The 24,986-nt window shown below is 36.4% G+C and overlaps 1 protein-coding gene across 13 annotated transcripts in view; it reads right to left on the bottom strand.

Annotated features, from left to right (window-relative positions):
• LOC106880564 (latrophilin Cirl) overlaps positions 1-24,986 on the bottom strand; it is a 445,635-nt gene that overhangs the window by 286,213 nt on the left and 134,436 nt on the right. For all 13 annotated transcript variants that reach the window (XM_052970092.2, XM_052970094.2, XM_089356449.1 and 10 more), the window contains one exon: positions 2,792-2,816. The gene's annotated coding sequence lies outside the window, so the exon portion shown is untranslated. The remainder of the gene's footprint in view (positions 1-2,791; positions 2,817-24,986) is intronic.

The following is a 24,986-nucleotide window of genomic DNA, read 5'->3' as shown; positions in this document are numbered from 1 at the left end:
ATATATATGTATATATATTTATGTATATATATATATATATATATATATATATATATATATATATATATATATATATATATATATATATATATATATATATATATATATACTAATAATACTCACAATGGCATATGGCCACTGTCTTTTCTCATTTCTCTTCTCAAAGAATTTATATAAGACTTTGTATTAAAGGCTATTATTATTAAGGCATCAAGCTGATAGAGTTTAGTGCTTGTTTTTTTTTTAATTGCTTTGCAGCATTTGTTTTGGCTCTTTACATGCAGGGTTCAAATTCTGCTGAGGTTAACTTTATCTTTCATCCTTTATGGAGTCAATAAAATAAAGCATTAATCAAATACCCCTGCCCCCAGTAAAACCTGCTTGACTTGCATCGAAATTAGAAACACATTATTATTTTTGAGTGAGAGAGCAGTACATGCTTTCAAAATGACACTGAGATACAAATATATGAAGCCCAGTAGACCCATCATGACTACCTGTCTGAGAAGGGTACACCAGGCACATGCATCACAACCATATGTGCATGACATGATGATCTCATACCAAGATAAACAGTGCATGACCTTGCAGGAGGGGCCCAGTTAGAATTTTCTTCAGGTCGAGTAGCGCATCCCACTCAAAAGGTCCTTGAATAAGGGTTGTTTAAGGATGTTGAAATAAACATCCATGTTTCCAGAGGTGTATTATTCAAACTCTCAAGAATTCCCTGCAACACATGGCTATGATGCTCTCCCACTACTTCTACTCATGATCAGAGATGCACATATCGTCAGCCGCCAAGTGACATGCTCAACTGGTTAAAGTCAAATAACTGACACGCAAATCTGTGGTATTAAGGTGTTGGGAGGCAAAAGCTTGATGGAGGGATAAGGGCAGATGTATTGTAGTAGAGGTGATACATAGCTACAATGAGTTCAAATTTTACCTTCTACTATGGTTTCCACATGATGGGAAGCAGGGCCTTCAGAACCTGGTTAACAGTGATGGGTCTCCAATATCAGACGAAGTGACCTATCAAGTGGAATATCACTTCAGCGGCATCGATATTTACCGAAGTGGGTTAAAGAGGGAACATGCCAGACAGGAGCACACTGGCTTTGTTTTAATATTTCTGTAACACTAATTTCATCATATCGTCCTGTGAGTCCTTTTCTGATTAAAACCATTTCCTGTCTCATGCTGGGAATTTTTTCATATGTTAAAAATTGTCTGATTATTGTTGTCAGAAACTCTCAAAACTATTCTAATAATAAATCATCTGAGAAATAGAAATATGTAATTATCAGCCATGTTTATTCATTCTGTGGGTGTGCCACTCTTATGGCGTAGTTAGCTGATCAATCATAATGGTGTCAACAAGGCAAAAAAAACCCCCCAAAAAAACCCAGAAAAACTATCATGTATTTTCATCATATACAAAAACCTAATAGTGTACATAATATTTGAATGTAGCAAAATACAAAACGTACAAGAGAGAGGCAATGTTTATAATGATGATGATTGTGATAATGATAACAATGTTGACACACAGACAAGACTTACAACAAGGGTGATGACAGGAGTGACAAAAGAAATTAAACCAAATTAAATGCGAATTATATGAAATTTTTTTATCTGGCTGCTAAGTAAATAAATGAATTAATGATGAGTATTTCTAATTTTGGCACAAATTTTGGGACTAGAGGACTAGACAATTGAGTTGGCATTACATCAAAACATTATATTGTTGCTTTAACATCCACTTTTCCAAGCTTGGATGGGTCAGACAATTCATTTAGGCAGATTTTCTACAGCTGGACATCCTTCTTGACACAATATAAATACTATTTGATCAATTCCAGTGGGAATACAGATAATGGTTTCAAATTTTGGCACAATGCCAGCAAATTTGAGGGAGGGGTAAGTCAGTTGCATCGACCCCCCCTCCCAATCAATGTTCAACTTGTACTTATTTTACTGACCCTGAAATGACGAAAGGCAAATTCAACTTTGGCTGAATTTGAACTCAAGAACATAAAGATGGACGAAACGTCACTAATCATTATGCTAGGTGTGCTAACGATTCTGCCAGCTCATCACCTTAGACTGAATACTAATAATCCTTTCTACTAAAGGCACAAGGCCTGAAATTTGGGGAAGGGGACTAGTCAATCACATTGACCTCAGTATTTCACTGGTACTTATTCCATCGACCCCAAAAGGATGAAAGGCAAAGTCGACCCTGGCGGAATTTGAACTCAGGATGGGTGAAATACCTCTAAGCATTTTGTCCAGCATGCTAATGATTCTGCCTTAGAGAGAATGCTAATAATAATGAAATAATAATTTCTTACAGTTTATCAAACAATGGAATTATATGAGAGGGCTTCAGCTGAATGAATAAATCCCTAGTATAAATAAATTCACACAAACCCAGCGGAATTTGAACTCAGGAGATAAAGAGTAATGACTAAATATTGTTTTCTACTCTAGGCACAAGGCCCGAAATTTTTGGGGAGGGGACCAGTTGATTAGGTCGATCCCAGTACACAACTGTTACTTAATTTATCGCCCCCTTAAAAGATAAAAGGCAAAGTTGATCTCAGCGGAATTTGAACTCAGAATGTAAAGACAGATAAAATACTGCTAAGCAATGCGCCCGGTGTGCTAATGTTTCTGCCAGCTCACCACTTTGTAATGACTAAATATTGTAAAGCATTTTGTTCATAGCTCTACCGATTCCCCCCAAAAGAAAAACAAAAAAATATGAAAATAAGTAACAAATATTTACCTGAGATTCCAATGACAGCTCCAAGCTGGAAAGACAAAGAGAGAAATTGATATTAAACAAGATCCATAGAAGGAATTAGAGGGATGAAACTAACACATAACATACTTCACATATCCTAGTGTCTCAAAAATGGAGACATTAAAAGGATTATGTAGTCCTACTGTTTGACTGAATAATAGATGGGCTGGTCATGAGTGGAATATCTTTGATCACAGGTCTGCTTGATCATCCTTTATTTCAGTCATTGAACTGTGGTCATGCAGGAGCACGACCTTAAAGGATTTTCATTGGATAAATCGACCCCTTAGTACTTTGTGGCCTTTCTTTTTTTAAAACCTGGTACTTATTCTATAAGTCTCTTTTGTCAAACAAGTAGGTTATAGGGATGCAAACAAACCAACACTGCTTGTTAAGTGTGGGCATGGGGACAGAGACAAGGATACAGATGTATGTGCGTGCATGTGCATACACACTCTCTCTCACACACACGCACACACACACACACACACACACACGCACACACACATACACACACACATGAGGGTGTGCTGAAAAGTTCCTGGTATTGGGTAAAAGAAAACGCAGAAGAATCAGTTAATTATAATTTTATTCAACATATTCCTCACTCAGATTCACACACTTACTACAGCAGTCCTTCAGTTTTTCTAAGCCCTGTAAAAGAACTTGGAAGGTTGAGCCTTCAACCAGGCCTTTCACAACACGCAGGAACTTTTCAGTACCCCCCCCCCCTCATACATACATATGAACATCATATACATACATATATATATATATATATATACAAAACAAATAGTAAATGAGTATATGCATATATACGTACAGGTATGTGCATACCTACGTCTACCTGTATATATAGGTGCATATCTGGGTGCAGGACATTGCAAACAAAACATAGACAAAAAAATAATAATAACCAGAGTACAGAAAACGCACAGGCCACATAAAAAACATTTTCCTTCATCAGCTACCCCCATTCTAACACAGGCGCATATATATATATATATACATATATACATATATATATATATATATATATATATATATATATATATATATATATATATATATATATATATATATATGTATAATGAGCTTCCAGACAGTTTCTGTCCATCAAATTGTTAGAAGATAGAGTGAATAATTATAAAAATGACATGCTAAAGAAAAATAAACTAACAATGCATTAAATCTATAATGGATTATGTTGGTCTGACTTTGGGGCTCCAGTCACCCCAGTGAAAACAACAAAAAGCTGCAAAGAACAAAAAACAGTATATTCTGCATCATTCCATCATTCAGCCAACTGTTTGCATGTTATAAGACTGGTTAACCTAGGGCTGCACAACAAAAAATAATAAACACATTGTGCCACCACCATGTAAAAAGCACATGTGCCAGTGCCACAATAAAGCTCCCATAGCAACACCGCTTAAAATGTACCCAGTACACTCTGAAAAGTGGTTGGCATTAGGAAGGGCATCCAGCTGTTGAAACAATGTCAAAAACAGACAACAAGAGCCTCGTGTAGCCCTCCAGGTTGCCAACCCCTGTCAAACCAGCCAATCCATGCCTGTATGGAAAATGGATGCATGATGATGATCATGAAGATTGTTCAAGTTGCTGTACAGTGGGATTGAACCCAGAACTAGGTGTGTTTCAGATAGAACTTCTTAACACAGTAACATAGCTAAGGGCAGTGTGAGTAAGACAGTCTGCCCCTGGTGATACATTTTTATGGCTCCAACCAATTTTTGGCCTACTGTATAATAAGTCTATGTTATGTTGGCACTCCGTCACTTACGGCGTCGAGGGTTCCAGTTGATCCGATCAACGGAACAGCCTACTTGTGAAATTAATGTGCAAGTGGCTGATCACTCCACAGACACGTGTACCTTTAAAGTAGTTCTCAGGGATATTCAGCGTGACAGTGTGACAAGGCTGACCTTTTGAATTACAGGCACAACAGAAACAGGAAGTAAGAGTGAGAGAAAGTTGTGGTGAAAGAGTACAGCAGGGTTCGCCACCATCCCCTGCCGGAGCCTCGTGGAGCTTTAGGTGCTTTCACTCAATAAACACTCACAACGCCCGGTCTGGGAATTGAAACCGCGATCCTATGACCGTGAGTCTACTGCCCTAACCATTGGGCCATTGCACCTCCATGTAATAAGCCTATATAAGCTGTATTTGGCCTTGACAGTATACAGATAGTTGGTTTCAGTCTTGTATCATCTTACATGTGAGCCTCAACATCCTGAGATTTGATCCCATCATTCGTTTTCTGCTAATACCTTCCACTGCAAACATATCACAGCTACATGTTTATCCGCTAACATCACATGTCCACAATAGTGTCTCTCTAGCTTTCAATAGCTCATCCTCATAATGCCCAGCTATTCACATGGGTCACTTGTACAATATCTTGTATCTACATGTTTTAAGTCTGTAATATAATTAAGTTATGCAACACACACACATACACACACATTACATACACATACATTGTATCTGCACTCTTAAAATCACTCAAGGGACACCTTAAATCTAAATTTCTGCTATATCATACAAAGAAAGATCCCTTACATTTTAGTAGTACACACACCACACACAACCACACAGACACACACACTCACACACATACACACATACACATACAGACACAGAACACACCCAGACAACTATACTCACACACATACGTACATGCATGCACACACACACACACACATGTACATACACACGCACACACATTCACACACACACACATACACACGTACATACACACACCTACATACACATACATACACACACACAAACCACATTTAACACACAATATTTCACCACAACACTAGATACGATATCACAAGAATCAACACAAGTAAATACACACACACACACACACACACACACACACACTACACATACACATACAGTCTCAGTCTCACTTTTTCTCTCTCTGTGATGCACACCCAAGTACTCCCCACCACTGTACTCCAAGAGTACATATCAACCACACTCTATTTAACATAGGCACAAGTTCAGATTATGTAAACACACCTAACACACACACACCCATAAACCATTTTATACATGCATGCCAACATACACATACATACATACAGTACTTACAGCATTGTATATTGCACATTCACCCACAAATTTAGGCTTGTTTTCCTGTTGAAATGTGAAGAGAGAGACTCCACAACAATGAGAACCTTTTGACATTGACACAGGTGTATGCTTGACAAAGAGGAAAGAAGTGTGGGATAGTAGTAGTAGTAGTAGTAGTAAAAGGTGGAGGAGGAGGAGGAGGAGGCAGAGAGCACGTTGCAGTTGTTATATATGTGTGTGTATGTAAATATCGCACATACTACTACTACTACTACTACTACTACTCCTACTACTACTACTACTCCTACTACTACTACTACTACTACTCCTACTACTACTACTACAACAATCTTGTTTATTAAGAGCATATCAATGTCAAGAGATCGTGTGTGTGTGTGTGTGTGTGTGCATGTGTGGGTATGTGTATGTGTGTGTGTGTTTGAGAATGTTTACGTTGAATTCAGCACAGCGAACAAATATCCTTTTTTACTCTAGGAACAAGGCCTGAAATTTTGGGGGAGGAGGCCAGTTGATTAGATCGACTCCAGCACGCAACTGGTACTTAATTTATTGACCTCGAAAGGATGAAAGGCAAAGTCAACCTCGGCTGAATTTGAACTCAGAACGTAAAGACAAACACAATACCGCTAAGCATTTCGCCTGGTGTGCTAATATTTCTTATTTCTTTATTTCCCACAAGGGGCTAAACATAGAGGAGACAAACAAGGACAAACAAAGGGATTAAGTCGATTACATCGATCCCAGTGTGTAACTGGTACTTAATTTATCAACCCCGAAAGGATGAAAGGCAAAGTTGATTTCGGCGGAATTTGAACTCAGAACTCAGAAACATTTCGCCCTGCACGCTAACGTTTCTGCCAGCTTGCCTCTTTATGGAGAACAAGTATTGAATGAGGAATATGTATATATACATACATACATATGAATGAAATGCACAAGTGAACTGTGAACCCCTGACCCCTTCTAGATGGCTCCGGAAGCACTCTGAATATGTGCTGACTCAAACCGTGCCATTCCATCCAACACATGCCAGTATGTAAAATGAAAAGTGAATGTAACACAATTGTGTGTGTGTGTGTGTGTACATACACACACACACATACATATATAAATATATACACATATATATGCATACAGTTCCATAAATACGTAACTAAACATACGTACATATATATGTGTGTGTGTGTGTATGTATATATATATATATATATATATATACTGATACATGTAAATATAAGATGACAGATAAGAAAACAGTTACACTTTTCACATACTGAGAAAGTATCATGTACTTTGACAGGAAGTTGGAGCACCCCAGTCTGCTTATCACAACATTGAATGTGGTCTCAATACAAAACCTGCTGCTTAAGATTATATATATATATATATACATATAGCCCTTTCACTCACTACTTTATCTATCGTACACAAATATATTTATATATATATACATGTGTGTGTGTGTATGTATGTATGTATGTATTTCATTGTATCGAAAAATAAACAGCCTTTATATATGAAAATAAAGAAGACATTTATGCATTCTTTCAATGCCAGAATCTCTCATTTTTATAAAATGACGTAAGGGTAATAACTCTAGAAGGCCAATGACATGAATTCATAAGTTAATGGAACTTTTAATTAGTTAAGAAATTTTTACATAGAACATTGGGTAAATCATTTCTTGACTTCATGCTATTGGCTCACATGGTATTTTCTTTATCTACTTCACTCTGTTGCATGTCCAAAGCGTTGACAACTAAACCAGAATCCTAGTGAGAAGAATGCTTAAAGACCCAGCAGGACAAAACCAATACTTATCAAGAAGACAGATAAACCTAGAATATGACCAACCAAATAACTATCACAGGCACTTAGAAAACCAGTTGTGGTGTCCATCACAGAATTAGTCCTCAGGGAGTGAGACACCTTCTTAGCTTTAGCTGAAACCTTCTCAAGAAAAAGGATAATGAAAAATAAAATAATTATAATGATGATGATGATGATGATGTTACAATATGATAAATAAATAGCACTCTCATCTCTGGTAACATTGCTGAAGCTGTTATCTTGATTCAGCCCTTTTCTGGGATCCTCCCCTAATTAAAAGGTTTGTTACACATTTATACAGGGGGGTTCTCAGCTTAAAAAATTCACACGGAGATTGTTGACAATCTGGATCTCGACTGAAGAGAGAAAACTCCGAATGACCTGTCCATGTTTTCTTTGTATCATCTATCTGTATGTTTTGTCCCTTTCTTGTATCACCTGTCTGGATGTTTTGCGTCCTTGTCCCATTCTGTATTATTTATACATATATATATATATATATACATACACATATACATACATACATATATATATGTATGCATATATACATATATATATATATACATACATATATATACATACATATATATATATATATATACATACATATATATATATATATCATCATCATCATCATCATCGTCGTTTAATGTCCGCTTTCCATGCTAGCATGGGTTGGACGATTTGACTGAAGACTGGTGAAACCAGATGGCTACACCAGGCTCCAATCTGATTTGGTAGAGTTTCTACTGCTGGATGCCCTTCCTAACACCAACCACTCAGAGAGTGTAGTGCGTGCTTTTACGTGCCACCTGCACAAGAGCCAGTCCAGGGGCACTGGCAACGATCTTGCTCGAAAGTCCTTACACATGCTGCGGGCACAAGTGCCAGAAAGGCGATGTTGGGCACAGGTGCCATCACAATTTTGCTTTCGCTTGCCCAATAAGTCTTTGCAAGCTGAGTTTCACACATACATATATACATGTATACATACATATATACACACATATATATATATATATATATATATATATATATATATATATATATATATATATATATACATATACACACACACACACACACACACACACACATACACACACACATACATACACTCGTATAATAAACACACACACACATTCATGTATGAACATTAAGAAATACACACTCTGAATGCTTTGTTGATATTGAGTTAGTTGTTGACAAGGAGACCGCCAAGACTTGGTGGACACCACCGTGGTTTGAATTAAACAAATGATTGGTTCCATACCAAAAGTGTTCTGAGATTTATTTATGGAGTTTATCCCTTCTTTGTTCTAATCCAAAACTAAACACACAAACAAAACAACACCTCAATAGTTCTGTGAAAAATGTCAGTGCTGCATTATATGAAGAGAAGATGCTCTTTTATTCACATCACATTGATAGTTCTTATTCTTGTTTGTTTATTTGAAAGATTTCTGGGTCTTGTACTGCTGAATTATATATAAAACAGAATTGGAGGCCTATTAGACACACATGCATAAGCACTCATACATATACACTCAAAATCACACGCATACACGACAAACACATCTGCACAAATATTTACATATGTATGTATGTATGTATGTATGTATGTATGTATGTATGTATGTATGTATGCATGTATGTATGTATGTATGTATGTATGTATGTATGCACATAATTATGTATGGATGGACACACACAATTCGATATGTGTGTATGTACATACATATGTATATATATATGTGTAAATATATATATATATATATATATATATATATATATATATGCACACATATGTATATGCATGTATACAATATATATGTATATATATACATGTAGATATGTTTATATATGTGTGTGTGTGTATATATATACATCTATGTATATATATATATATATATATATCCACACACACACACACACACACATACATACATGTATATATATATATATAATATGTGTGTGTGTGTGTGTATCTATAAGACAATACATCTGGGTTTAACTTTATATTTGGCACCCACAATGTAGCCTCAACTTAGAAACAAATCAAAATAAAAACCAAAAAAAAATCCACAAAAAACCCCCAGAAAAAAAACACTTGATCCACTTCAAACAAGTAAAAGGTCACATGGAGACACAAAGGTCATGTAGAGAAACAATATCTACATAAGAACATTTTAGGTAGCCGGGAGGTGGAGTGGAACAGAATGAGGTGACTGAGACAGTTAGTGTCTATCCAGGGTGATGGTGTGGGTGTGTGTCTTGTTTGTGTGTACACAGAGGAATTTGGTAGAAGTCTTGGTTTATAAAAGCAAGATGTGGCTGAAAGCAAAGTTTTCCTCTGTCTTCTGTCATCCACCATCATATTTCATTTCAGAATTGTTAAGGTTTAGAAATGGCTATAATTTGGTGTTGTTAGAATGTGACTAGTATAAAGTATTCGCCTGCAGACTTGCAGATGTGAAAATCAAACAGACAAAGCAATTAATCAAATTAAATTAATAAAGCTTTAATTCTAGCTTAGAGTATATTTGTTTTTTTTTCTTATTCTGCATTAATGCATACATACATACATACATACATACATACATACATACATACATACATACATACATACATACCATATAGTTCTGGGTTCAGTCCCACTGTGTGGCACCTTGGGCAAGTGTCTTCTATTATAGCCTTGGGCTGACCAAAACCTTCTGAGTGGATTTGGTAGAGGAAACTAAAAGAAGCCCATCATGTATATACGTGTGTGTGTGTGTGTGTGTGTGTGTGTGTGTGTGTGTGTGCTTGTATCTGTGTTTGTCCCCCACCACTGCTTGACAACTGTTGTTGGTGTGTTTACATATCATGTGACTTAGCAGTTTGACAAAAGAGACAGATAGAATAAGTACTAGATTTAAGAAGGGAAAAGTACTGGGGTCGATTCATTTCACTAAAAGTGCTTCAAGGTGGTGCTCCAGTATGGTCGCAGTCTAATGATAGAAACAATTAAAATATAAAAGATACATACAAACATACATACAAATTTAATCTTTAACAGACCGTTCGAACTTATACCAAAATCCACAATCATGCAAACTGCTCCATGACAGTGCACTGCTTATTGATGTAGATCATATATTCTTTTCTACTCTAGGCACAAGGCCCCAAATTTTTGAGCAAGGGGCCAGTTGATTAGATTAAACCCTGGTACACAACTGATACTTAATTTATCGACTCCAAATGGATGAAAGGCAAAGTCGACCTTAGGGGAATTTGAACTCAGAATGTAAAGACAGACAATGTAGATCATATATTCTTGCACTCTCCAATAACTTAACTTTATTTGCAGGCCATTAATTCTATAGTGTGGGGAAATGAAGGGCCGTACTATACTCAGATGAATTCACATAAATATAAGAACAATGCTTATTTCATCAAACTAGAGAGCAAAATGCAAGAAACTACTTAACCAGGATGGGAAATCTGAATGAAAGAGAACAAAACTAAGCAGTTCTTTTGTCTGGATATTCTTTCTTCAATATCACCAGTTACTAAACAAGTCAAATAATTTGTGGTAATTTGAACTCAGAATGTAGAAAGTTGAAACTGAACACTTTAAGTTATTAATACCAATAATTTATTATTTCTAACCATGTCATATCCTAACATTCATAATGATTTCAAGGTTAGGCACAAGGCCTGGAATTTTGTGGGAGGAGGCTTATCAGTTACATCTACCACATTGCTTAACCAGTACTTATTTCAGTGACCCCTGAAAAGATGAAAGACTAAGTTAGCATTTGCAGAATTTGAAGTCAGAACATAGAGACAGACAAAATGTCACTCAGCATTTTGTCCAGCATACTAATGGGTCTACCAGCACACTGCCTTATAATACAAATTAATAATGATTTCAAGGTCAGAGGAACAAGACCTGAAATTTTGTGGGGAGGTGCTAATCAATTACATTGGCAACAATGTTCAGCTGGTACAGGTTGTCGTCAACTTACGACCTATCTGACTTTCGACCAATTGACTTTATGACGATTGGCGTGCCAGCTCCCGGCAGCAATAATAAATAGTCCAGTTGAAATCCAATGGGTTTAATTTCTTAGAAATGAACCCATCTAGGGATGATGTCAGCTAACAAATGACATCGAAGATCCACAGTCAAGCATCAATCTACAATAAATTTTTGTGTAAGTTTTGGCAACTGTTTCTTACACTACATTGTGTATCTTTTGTGTTTGCATTCTTTGGTACTTTTCTATGAACAAATAACACTGTTGTAGTATAATACAGAATGGTGTGTGCGATTTTTACCTGAGAATACCTTAAGAATGTAAAAGTATAAAACAAAGCTATGTAAACCTACAGGCTGACTTATAACCAAATCGACTTACGACCAGTCAATCGGAACCACTTGTGGTTGTAAGTCGATGACGAATTGTACTTGTTTTACAGATCCTGAAAGTACAAAAGACAATGACCTGTACTTGTTTTATAGACCCTGAAAGTACAAAAGACGATGACCTGTACTTGTTTTATAGACCCTGAAAGTACAAAAGGCAAAGTCATCCTTGGCAGAATTCGAACTCAGAATATAAAGACAAGAAATATTATCACTAAGCATTTTGCCCAGTGTGCAAACGATTCTTCCAGCTCATCACCTTACAACACTAATTAATAATGATTTCAAGGTTAAGCACATAACTGCAATGTTTGAGGAAATTATTTACTGACCCTGGAAGAATTAAAAGTAAAAATCAATTTATTGTTGGTTCTTTAATTAATTTTGCCAATCTACTTTTCTTATTGATAAAATTGATAAAAATAGCTTACGCATAACAAACCTAATATTATTTGACGATAAATGATATTCTCCTAACTATCATGCCACTAAGACATTATTTTTAATTTGCCTTCGACAATCTGTGAGGGATAAGATGAACAATAGTTTTTGGCATGTGAACATTTTAGCACATGAACGTGGTGTTCAACCTGTCAGTGTTCCTGAAATGTCATTTTCTCTTCCTGCTTGGGTTTGTTGTCTAACAAACAGTTTTGTTTTTGCTGAAGGTTATAATATAACTCTTATCCAAGTAAAATGAGTTACAAATTCCATTCTTCTTTACTGAAATCTTGTAGGTTATATTTTATTACTCTAGTACTCAAGGCTCAAATTACCATTGTAGTAAATGTTTTGCAAACAACTTGCACATGCAAGTGCTACCATTCGAAAGCTCTGCATACTGGAAGCCAGCACGTGTATGGGGTCATCAAGAGAGAATGTGCGCCACTTTGGGGCCTACCTCTTGATGGTATCATTGTACACTGGCCCCACCTCACTGATATGAGGTCCCGCTTGCTGGATTAACTGGTTATCGAATAAAGCTTAATATTCTTCTAGCCATCGCTCATCATCTCTTTTTAACCAAATCCAGTGGCTTGCCTTTTCCACTGTAGTTTGGATATCGATCATGGTGGTGTTTACTTTATTATGAGTTAGGCTGAACAATAACAACATTCGCCTCATACTGTGTCCAACAAATCCTCTGCACCCGACTTCGGTTGGAAAATGCTCCGCTTTCCAGCCTGCATCTTCACATTCCTTGAGGAGGTTTACATTATGGTCAATCTTTCGAGCACGAGCGGTGTCCATGTTATCTTCATGTGGAACCATTAACTCGACTAGATTTACCACTTCTTTTCTTTCACACCCTATTAAAATGTCTGGTTTTTTCATAACTGAGATGAGAAAGAGTCCCTGGCACCCTGGTAAATCTGAAATCCCTTCCCAATAGCTGGTCCACTTTTCATCGCTCACAGGAAGTTTTTTTCTTCTTCTTGAAATGGATCTGCTGTCCTGAGCACATGAAGGTAATGAAATCTCTAGTTGGTACTTTCAACAGTTTTTTTCCACTGTTGAGATCAATTTGGTTCTTTATAACATTGAAAATAACCTTGAGGACCAGGTTGTGTCTCCATGTAATTATGCTTAACTATAGGCCTACCTAGTCATCGTGGTAAGTTTCAGGTTGGATAGGATACTGTGTTCCTTTGGTCAGATAGTTCATTGGGCTTTCAGCGCCTAGGAAGAGTTTAAATTCAGAGCACCAACAACTAGGACAGATATGATAAGGGATCTAATCTCACATTCTGACAATTTCACCAACCTAGAATCATGGACTGTTACTTTATTATCAATCACCTGTGAAAGGACGAAAGGAAAAGATGGGCTTTGAACTTAATGTCTGTAGAACTGGAACAAACACTGCATGAAATTGTATCTGACAATCTAATGACTTTGCTAGTCTCCATCTTCAGTGATACCATGTACTGTAGAAGTGAGCTGCAAAAGAAATCTAAGGAATTATTCTAACTTAGCCATAGAATTTAAAACATTATGGCTTGTAACAAATATGACCATCATTCCACTTCAAAGTGACATGACTGATGATATATAATCGCTTTGTAAAGACATCAATAAGTTACTCAAGATAAGTGTGTGTATACATACACACACATATATATATATACATATATATATGCATACACACATATATACACACACACACACACACATGTATACATATACATATATACATATATATGAAGTATGTACATATATACCTGTATATATGTGTGTGTATATATATATATATATATATATATATATATATATATATATATATATATACATATATATATATATACATATATATATATGTATATATATATATATATATATAAGGCGGTGCTTCAGCATGACCACTGTCAAATGACTGAAATAAGTAAAAGAATAAAAGAATATGTAAGTGTGTGTGTGTATATATACACACACATACATTCCAGGAAATAGCACAAATAGTCTTTAAACATTGTTATAACATTTCACTGAAAGTTAATCTTCAATATTTGTATACATGTTTTCCAGGATGTACCTAATTTACTGGACTATATGAAAGGAAATTCTCCAAGTAGCTCTCAAGTCATAAACAAATAAGAATGGATATTTTTCCCCTCTATAGGAGGGTGTATGTTTTTAGTCAATTGCACTGCCCGAGACAGCTTAGAGAGACAGACAGATAAAAAGAAAAGTGGGATACAGATGAAGAATAGTTTGACAGAGAAGTAAGAAGGCTAGACAAACACGACAGACAACTAGGCAGAGTTGTAGATAGACAAACATCCAAACAGATAATTGTTGTATCCTCTAAAATGGAAAGGAAATTAATACTTCAGTGTATATTGGGTATATACAATAAGGACACATTTCATCTCAAAATAGAGACAGACCACCCAGTGGTTTAACAAAGTAATTGGTAGAGATGGCCTTTGAAGATTTGCAAATAATAACATTAATGATTTTTCTTTTTTTTAATAATGTTCTGGTTCAAGAAAAATCCCAATGAACAAAATTGGAAAAAAAAAAAATGTTGTTTTACTTTATTTTTATAGCTTTACAATTCAAAATCCTGTAGACTTTCATTTTGGAGGATAACAAGATATGGATTGTCCAGGGCACATGTTTCTTGAGTTATATCTTTCATGGGAAGCAGGTCATAGAGGCAAGTAATATCTGGAAATTTCTCTTGATGGTGATGATGATGATGGTGATGGTGATGATAATGATGATGGTGGTGACGATGATGATGATAATGGTGATGGCACTAATGGTGATGATAATGATGATGATGATGATAATGATGAAGAAGATGATGATGACGATGATATTGATGATGGTGATGATGATGATGACTGTGATAATGGTGATGATGATGATGATGATGATGATGATGATGATGATGATGATAATGATGATAATGATATTGATGATGGTGATGATGATGATAATGATCTTTTCTGTATTAGCCACAAAGGCTTGAAAATATAAAAAAAAACTTGAAACTTTCACCAGAAGTTACAAAAGAAAGATTTACATGAAGTGCAAAAAAGCATGTTTACAAATTATGAAAAGAGTGGGCGAGAGACATAATAAAAATTATATGGGAATAAATTCTTAAAATTTAAAAAGTACATGCATAGACATAAACACACATACATATCCATATACACTCATGTACTTACATATACATACACATGTACTTGTACATACACATATGCACATACATACACACATATTTATGTATATATGAAAATTTGCACAGAAATAAATGAAGCAGTGCACAAGAGATAACAAAGTACATGATAATTAAAACAAGGTATCATTTAAAGAAATAAGACAAGAATGATTTTTCTGGCTGGGTTGAGTTGGGTACTTCATGACACCAATCCCATAACCATTTCTTGAATTGTGTTTAAGTGCAACCAGACGGACCAGTGAGCATTTTTGATGTAATGTATCAATTTTAATTTTATTAGTAATTTATCTTTTGGATGTTGTTTTCTATTCTGAACCTAATTATTTTGAGTCCTCATACCTTTTGTGGAGAGTCTGCATTACCATAAATGTATAATTTCCTTTGTTAACTGCTTGTTTGATTTTCAAAGAATAGTGAATCATTCTTAATTTTTATCTTCTGTATTGTCTTTATTATTTTTCTAAGGTATTTCATTATCATTTAAAAGAAATTGTTCCACCTTGTCTGTTTTCATTGTTTTATGTTGAGTTATTTTGTGTGATTTTCTTTTTCCTAATTTTTCCCTTTTGTATTTTCCTATTTAATTATATCTTCCTCATTGCAAGATGAGGTTGTTGTACTGCATATTAGTACTGTTAGGGGATAAGTTACTTGCACATTTATTTGTGATACTGGGTGTAAACATATTTTTTTTTATATCACCCCCAAAGTTTCAGCTGATGGTGTTGAAGGATCTAGGATTTGTTGTCCTTTCTTCTGTTGCTCCACACTATTTTCCTTGCTTTTACTTAATCTCCCCAATTCTTCAAGGTATTTAGCTCTGAGGTATGTTATACTCAGACAAATATAACAACTAATCTTTCAACCCTGTATCATCAATCTTACCCCCTTTGTCTCAGCACCTCGTAATGGTCACAGCTCCTATATGGCAATATAGCTTTCAAAGAGTATTAGGACTTGCAACTCCAGTTTGATGACAACCCCTGGTGACAGGGCACCTTTTGTTCAGCCTGTATTGAGAACTTTACCATATTGCAACACAAAGACAGCAAGGTAGCAGAATCATAAGCATGCTGGACAAAATGCTTAGCAGCATTTCACCTATCTTTATTTTCTGAGTTCAAATGCTACCTAGGTTTACTTTGTCTGTTATCCTTTCAGGTAATTATCAAAAGTACCAGGTGAATAATGAGGTTGATGTAATCGACATATTCCTTTCCCTAAAATTTATGGCTGCACACCATAAGATTTGAAACCATATTGTCATACAAAAATCACTATTAGCCATGGGTCTAGGTCATCTCTAATATAACCTGTTTGTGATTCTTGTGTTTCTTTGACCTATGTACTAGAGTACAAATGTACAGTCAGTGGCATGTCTGATAATTTTAGCCTGTGTTTTGGCTTTGTTTTCAGTTTAAACCCTTTTTAGCATTCAGATTATTCTGTCAGATGTAATGCTTTTTTATTCACATTGCTTTGAATTAATCATGCATTATCCTGTAGATAAGACATTTTCATGATGTGATTACTTAGTTTTAGAAAGACATAGTAGAATAGGTGTGAGAAGCAAGAACTGGCCAGCCTGAACATAAAACTGGTTGAATATTGGCTTTAGGAAGGGCATCCAGCCATAGAAACCATGCCAAATCAGACTGGCATCTGGTGCAGTCTTACCCACAGCTTGTCAGCTCTACTCACACCATCCAACCCATACCAGCATGGACATCCTCATCATTTTAACGTCTCTTGTCCATGTTGGTGTGGACGGTTTGACCAGGGCTGGTAAGTTGAGGGGCTGCACCAGACACCAGTCTAATTTAGCATGGTATTTTACAGCTGGATGCTCTTCCTAACACTCCGAGAGTGTAATAGGTGCTTTTATGTACCACCGGCATGGGTGCCATTTGCATGACACTGGGGTGCATTTATATGCCACTGGCACAGGGGCCAATTTGCGTGACACCGGTATCTGCCATGACTGTGATTTTGCTTGGCTTGATGGATCTTCCTCCCAAGCATGACATAATGCCAAAGGTCATGGTCATTGCCTCCATGAGGCCCATAGATGTTAAATAATGAGGATGATAGTAAAGAATATCTTTCAGCTTCATTAACAATCGTTATTTCTGTTTTAATAAGTGGCAGAGTTATTATAGTGTCAGACAAAATACTTTCAGGTACATCTCACTCTTTATGCTCTAAGTTCAAATCTCACTAAGATCAACTTTACTTTTCATCCTCTCAGGGTCAATAAAATGAAAAATGCTAGTTTTAAAATCTCCTTAAGAGATCAGTGCAGTAGTTGTACTGACAAGTAATATTCATAGCCACTTTAACTTGGTTGTCCATTCGAGTGGACACTACTGCAAGTTTTTAACCCCAAGAGGTCATCTCCTGTAGCTGGTTAATGATGCACTGCTGTATCCATTAAAATTGCAAGCAGGGAAGCAAAACCCTACCATCTCCTAGCAAAAGGACCAGTAGACCAGTCCTGGTTTTGGGCTATTTCTGCCATTCCTCAGTATTGGACATTTTCGTCTACTTGAGATGATAGCAGCTCACTTCTGCATGCAATATATATATATTTCAAATGAACACACAATCGCTGGTTTTGCAACAAGCAAAAATGCTAGTTCTAAAATCTCTCTGAGAAATCGACACAATAGTTGTACTAACAAGTAATATTCATAGCCACTTTAACTTGGTTGTCCATTCGAGTGGACACTACTGCAAGTTTTTAACCCCAAGAGGTCATCTCCTGTAGCTGGTTAATGATGCACTGCTGTATCCATTAAAATTGCAAGCAGGGAAGCAAAACCCTACCATCTCCTAGCAAAAGGACCAGTAGACCAGTCCTGGTTTTGGGCTATTTCTGCCATTCCTCAGTATTGGACATTTTCGTCTACTAGAGATGATAGCAGCTCACTTCTGCATGCAATATATATATATTTCAAATGAACACACAATCGCTGGTTTTGCAACAAGCAAAAATGCTAGTTCTAAAATCTCTCTGAGAAATCGACACAGTAGTTGTACTGACAAGTAATATTCATAGCCACTTTAACTTGGTTGTCCATCCGAGTGGACACTACTGCAAGTTTTTAACCCCAAGAGGTCATCTCCTGTAGCTGGTTAATGATGCACTGCTGTATCCATTAAAATTGCAAGCAGGGAAGCAAAGCCCTACCATCTCCTAGCAAAAGGACCAGTAGACCAGTCCTGGTTTTGGGCTATTTCTGCCATTCCTCAGTATTGGACATTTTCGTCTACTAGAGATGATAGCAGCTCACTTCTGCATGCAATATATATATATTTCAAATGAACACACAATCGCTGGTTTTGCAACAAGCAAAAATGCTAGTTCTAAAATCTCTCTGAGAAATCGACACAGTAGTTGTACTGACAAGTAATATTCGTAGCCACTTTGGCATGGCTGTCTGTTCGAGTGGACACTGCTGAGGTTTTTTAACCACAAGAAGACATCTCCCGTAGCTAGTTAACGATGCACAATTGTATCTGATAACTGCGCGCAGGTGGTAGGAGTTCGCTTCCCTGCTTGCAGTTTTATCAGACGCAGCTGTGCATCATTAACCAGCTAGGGGAAATGTCCTCTTGGGGTTAAAAAATCACAGTAGAGTCTGTTCAAATGGACAGCCATGTTAAAGTGGCTACGAATATTACTTGTCAAGAAAATGAAGTTCTAGTTTAAGTAGTGGAGTTGATGTAATTGACTAACCCTCTTCTCCCCACTGAAACAAAACCAAAAATGCTGGCCTTGTGCCAAATTTTGAGACTATATATCTTGGTGATGATGATGGTGGTGGTGGTGAGTTTTTAAATTATTACAAAAACAAATATCTTTTCCTCTGCAAAAGATAACTAACCCCCCTGCCCACTACCACACACCTTCCCTATTAAAAAAAAAGGCAACGAAGTAAAAAAAAAAAACATGATGATCCTTGAACCAGACCCCTGAATAACTTATCACTACCATTGTCTCTCATACTTGAATAAAGTGAGCAACTAATGAGAATTAAACTTAAAGAAGGTGACGAGACTACAGTACCACTTGACCTAGAAGCAACCTGGAGGTGCAGATGGAAGAAGATTCTGAAAAACTCATAGAACTGATATGGAATTATGGAGGTGGTGGGAGTGGTAGTTACAGCTGCAATGGTAATGGTGATGCTAGTAGTGACAGTGGTGGTAGAAGCTGTTGCGGTAGTGGTGGTGGTGGTGGTGGTGGTGGTGGTGAGTGTGGTGTTGATGATGGTTTCTATAGGTTTTATGTCAATGGGAGGGGGGTAGTGGTATAACGATCAAGGAGGCAGTGATAGTGGGGGTGAGAATGGAGGGGTGGTGATGGTGGTGGTGATGAATGGTTTTGGTGGTGTTAATGGTGGTGATAGTGATGGTGTGGTAGCACTAGCAGTGGTGATGTTGCTGTTGTTGTTGTTGGTGGTGGTGGTGGTAGTGGTGATGGTATAACAATAGTAAATCTGTTGGAGATGGTAGTGCTAATTATACTCATTTGCTGCTGGTAACGATGGTTTGGCAGCATCTGTGGTGGTGATAATGGTTTGGAGAAGGCAGTGGTATGTTAATGATGGTGATGAAGGCTTGGTAAATGGTGGTGGTGGTGGTGGTGGTGGTGGTGGTAATGACATAAGGTGCACCAGTGCTGGCAATGGACTTGAGGACTGTAGTGGTGGGAGGTGATGGTTTGGTGGCGGCGTGGATGTTGATGGTAAGGGTCTGGTGGTAGTTGTGGCAGTGACCTGGTGACAGTAGTGATGGGAATGATGACAGTGGGAGTGCTTATAATGATTTGGTGGTGATGGTGGTGGTGGTGGTGGTGAAAATAATAAGGATAATGACAAGTCTGGTAATGAGCCAGGTACTGACATTGATGGAAGATTATGAGTGCATCTATCTTAACGAAAGATGGCAATGTTTACGAGCATAATTACAATGATGATGATGAGGATGACGATAATGAAGGTGATGATGATGGTGATGATGATGATGATGATGATGGTGGTGGTGGTGGTGGTAATGATGATGATGATGGTAATGATGATGATGATGATGACCATGACAATGACGACGAGGCACTGATGCTGATGGTGATTGTAACGATGACTCTCTGTTTAAGTGGTGCTGTGTAATAAAGGTGACATGCTTAAGTATCAAGGTTAAGTCATATGTACCACCCTGCACACACACACACACACACACACACACAGAAACTCTCTCTCTCTCTCTCTCTCTTCTTCATACATTCAAACACTTATGCACACGCACACACACACACATGCGCACAAAGAAACTAGAAGTAGAAAGAGGTAAGGTATAAAGTTACAAGTGCTGCAGAGTAGAGTAATATGCTCCCCCCACTGAACTGAGTTAATGACCCAGTTTCAGATTTCTGTGCTTAAGTCATATACATCCCTAATACCAAACGGAATGGCTGAATTGAGGAGTTCCTGGAACAACCAACTGAGAGTTCTGTAGTTCATATCCAATCACCAACATTAGAAACTTAACTCTGACCTGCTCTAAGTAGGAACTGGATATTGGTATATTTCACTGCTGTAAGCAGTGTCAGCACTGTAAAACTGAAAGGTGTTTTCTTCACTTGCCTTCCTGAGTTCAATTAATTATTCATTCAGGTCTGAATAAAGTAATACTCTTTTACTCTTTTACTTGTTTCAGTCATGGATTTTCAGCAAATGAAATCAACCAGTTGACTCACACCAGTTGACTTATAATTGGTAAGCGGAATGGTAAAACTATGCAAGACTTTTCTCAGGTTTAAAATCTGACATTGTTTTCGTTATCAGCATTTCAGAGATGGAGCTTTGGATCTTTTTAGAAACCAAGCTCTTCTTCAAAGGAAGAATTTAAATGATTAAAAACAGAAAAGAAAATACATACATAAATACATATGAGTTAGTGGACAAATGAAAGAAAATGGCACCCATTATATTTGATGGGACTTACATACATTCTAAGATAATAGTTTGACTCAATCCACATGACTTAGAGTTTTGTGAGCACAGAGGAAGAATACATCTCACCAAATACCAGGGGTGTGTCCTATGTGTCCACTTTAAGTCATATGGAACTGAATCAAACAGTTATTAAAATCTCTCTCTTTCTCTCTCTCTCTCTCTCTCTCTCTCTCTCTCTCTCTCTCTATATATATATATATATATATATATATATATATATATATATATATACAAAAATAAGAGGAATGACCAGCAAAAGTGGACTCCTATATGCTAGAAATAGATGCCAAATCATCTAACCACGAAAAATATTTTCTCATCCGGTTCACCAGTCGTCAGTCAAATCATCCAACCCATGCTAGCATGGAAAGCGGACGTTAAACAATAATGATGATATCTATAAATATATTATATATATATATAAACAATGGGTTTTTACACACACACACACACTCACAATTAACTCACAAGACGTTGGTTGATCACTGGCTATAGCAGAAGACACTTGCCCAAGGTGCCATGCAGTGAGACTGAACCCCAAACCACATGGTTGCCAAGTAAACACCTTAACCATGCAGCTATGCCTATTATACCTATTATATTCAGTTATATTACTCATTGTTAGTTTACTGTAATATTTATGACCTGTTTTTTTTAGATATGTATTTTTCATTTGATGAAGCACTCCTCCTGGTGTTTATGTTTTATTTAGAACTTTTATGATGTCCCTTGTTCTGTACCCTGGTGACAAAATAAACAAAGCATTATTATTATTATTATTATTATCAATAGCATAGATAATAAGCATCATAAGTATCTTTGTATAAATATCACTATTATTACCACTGCCACCGCTGCCGCCGCCCCGCCACTACCACCACCACCAGCACTACCATCACCACCCTTGTCATCATCATCATCATCCTCATCATCATACACCTCCTCATCATTGTCATAACAAGTGCCACCATCGCCGACGCCACAACCACTTTCATCATCATCATCATCATCATTAGCGTCACCACCACCATCACTGCCAAAACCACCACCACAATCGCCACCACCACGACAATTACCACCAACACTATCATCATCATCATCATCAGCATCATCATCACCATCATCAGCGTCATCACCACCATCACTGCCAAAACCACCACCACAATCGCCACCAACACCATCATCATCATCATCATCATCACCATCATCATCATCATTGTCACCACTACACCCACCATCATTATCATCAACCCTCCTCCTCCTCCTCCTCTTTCATCATCATCATCATCATTCTCAATAATAATAGCATTATAAAATATGCACTGAGAAACAGCACCCCCCCCCCACAAACCCACAAAAACCAAAACAAAAAAAGGTAAAAAAAATACAATGAAAGAGACTAAAATCAACATAAAAAAATAGAAGCCATTTAATCTGGCATTCTGTTACTACTGAATGGATGATTTCCATTTTTAACAGACTTTATGAATAAAAATGAAGAATGTTGATGCAATGGAGTTGACTCCACTGGGATTTGAACCCAGATCTGGATAGACAGCGAAGTCTATCCAGATGAAAGCATTTCTAACTAATAACACAGCACTCCTCTTTTAAATCATACTGATGATGTCAGTAAAAATACTAAGAATGGAATACCAGGAAGATGGTATGGGAAAACGCTTAAAAGTAAATATAAAAATATTTCGTTCTCTGTAACTAAGTGACTAAGTTGTTCTTGTATTTATTTATAGACTTCATTATATATTTTATATTATGTATATATATTTTTTATTACAGCACAAATTGTACCATAATAAAGGAACTGCTGTTTTAGAAGAGATAAACATCTTAATAGCTTCCTGTGTAAAGACAGGGAAATAGAGAGTGAAAAAAATAGTGGAGTAGAGAAGTGTGTGTGAGAGAGAGAGAGAGAGAGAGAGAGAGAGAGAGAGAGAGAGAGAGAGAGAGTGTGTGTGTGAGAGAGGGAGAGGGAGAGTGTGAGACAGAGAGACAGAGACAGAGAAAGACTGAATATGGCTATTACTCAGTCAGGTCAAGTGCCATGGAAAATGGTGTTAAAATTGACAATAAATATATAAATAACTTTCTTGTGTGTGTGTGTGTGTGTGTGTGTGCGCGCATGTGTGTGTATACTTAAACATAGTCACACACACTCATACAGGTGTATACATATACATGCACACACACACACACACACATATATATATACATGTATGCATACACACATTCATGTACAAATATATATACATACATACATTCATAGACACACATATACACACACACATGTATATAAATATATATATATATATATATATATATATATATTTTATATTCATATAGCATAGATAGGTGGGTTTTCTCCATTGTTGTGTGTATTAGATGACGAAATTACTATGACAAGTGGTAAGACACTGTATTCAAATAGACTCAGCCAACATATACCAATAAAGGAAATATGATGTCAATCAGGATTACTACTGTTATCATCATCATCATTATAATTATTATTATTAATTTTAATATTGTTGTTGTTGTTGTTATCATTATGATTATTATTATTATTATTATTATTATTATTATTATTATTATTATTATTATTATTATCATTATTATTATTATTATTTTTATTCACATCTGTACACAAATACAAAAAAAAAATATATACCCATTTGATAATGACCAATCTCAACCATGTGTGATACATCATATACGAACACTTATTGGTAATCTCTGAACATTTCTCTTCAGAAATTCTAGTCAATAATGAATGAACATTGACAACAGGATGAGACTAAGTCAAACTGGTACCCTAAAAAAAAACATGAATTAAATAATAAACATAGAAATATATAAAAGTAATGTGGTATAATCCACCTCACAGTTTAAAAATATCCACAAATATAGCAAGTATATTTCTGACATTGATTAATATGAACTTCTCTTTACAACATATATAAAAAATTTTCGATAAAAACTCTGTTAATGCTAGCTACAGCTGCATGTGGAAAATAGTATTACAAAATCTAATTGCAACCTAAAATCCATAATCATCTTACAAACTGTCCAACTTCTGTG

Source organism: Octopus bimaculoides, chromosome 8, assembly GCF_046866305.1.
Source record: "Octopus bimaculoides isolate indiv1 chromosome 8, ASM4686630v1, whole genome shotgun sequence".
Classification (NCBI taxonomy): Eukaryota; Metazoa; Mollusca; class Cephalopoda; order Octopoda; family Octopodidae; genus Octopus; species Octopus bimaculoides.
The sequence above is the reverse complement of the archived record's forward strand: the minus strand, read 5'-3'. Positions and strand labels throughout refer to the sequence as shown.